We start from the raw sequence: 888 nt of genomic DNA, 5'->3' as shown, positions 1-888 counted from the left end.
ATTTATTGGAGAATTGTTGGCATTTGCTAAAGCACCTGAGTGTTTGACCCTGTTGCTATCAGTAATGTTAAGATGTTATATATGTGCAATTTGCTGTGGATATGACAAACTATCCAAATCTTAAGAGGTTTGGTCTGGGCCGGGCATCTTGAGATTTTCTTGACTTATGGTATGAAATGACTATGAACAATATGTAATCGGTTATAATTCATATTGGATTTTTGAGTGATGCATTAATTATGCATTGATTGGTGGAATGGTCAAAAGATTTGAGTATATAGAAATTTTAATATTGTTTTTTTATTACAAAATGATGAGGGATACTGAGTGGTGAAAAAAAAAAAAAAACTGAAAACCTTTTGATTTTCCCAATATGTTAACCCACACAGGACGGGTGGTACAGCATGTGTACCGCGCATTCAAAAGCCCAGTTGCCGGGCGGCACAGTATTGTGCCGGCCATTCAATTGATTTAGGCCTAATAATTTGAACGCCCCGGCATTTGGACATTCTAGGCTAGAAATCCCCCGTCGGGAATGGGTTAAGGTTAAACAGGATTTGAATAGCAACCACCAAGCACCATTTAAAAAAAGAGCTATCACTCAATTTTGGGTGCTCCACCCCAAAGTCCCTGCTCTTGGGGCATTTACCTATGAAGGGTCATGTAAAAGCAGCACTGTTCTTCACTCTTTTTACACATTCCATTTGTGGCTAAGGACATCATGGTGCAGTAATTATTTTGAATAGACTTCAGGGTGGTTTAGGTACTTGCAAATAAGTGCTAAATTAGTCTACAGATTTTTCTTTATCACAAGGTTCATGCCCTTTTATGGTGAGAAATTAAACAGCTGTCAATTTTAGTACACATTAATGGAAATTGTTAACCTAT

Source organism: Penaeus japonicus, unplaced genomic scaffold, assembly GCF_977035675.1.
Source record: "Penaeus japonicus unplaced genomic scaffold, GWHDUDI00000001_assembly GWHDUDI00000026, whole genome shotgun sequence".
Taxonomy (NCBI): Eukaryota; Metazoa; Arthropoda; class Malacostraca; order Decapoda; family Penaeidae; genus Penaeus; species Penaeus japonicus.
This window is presented reverse-complemented; position numbering follows the sequence as displayed.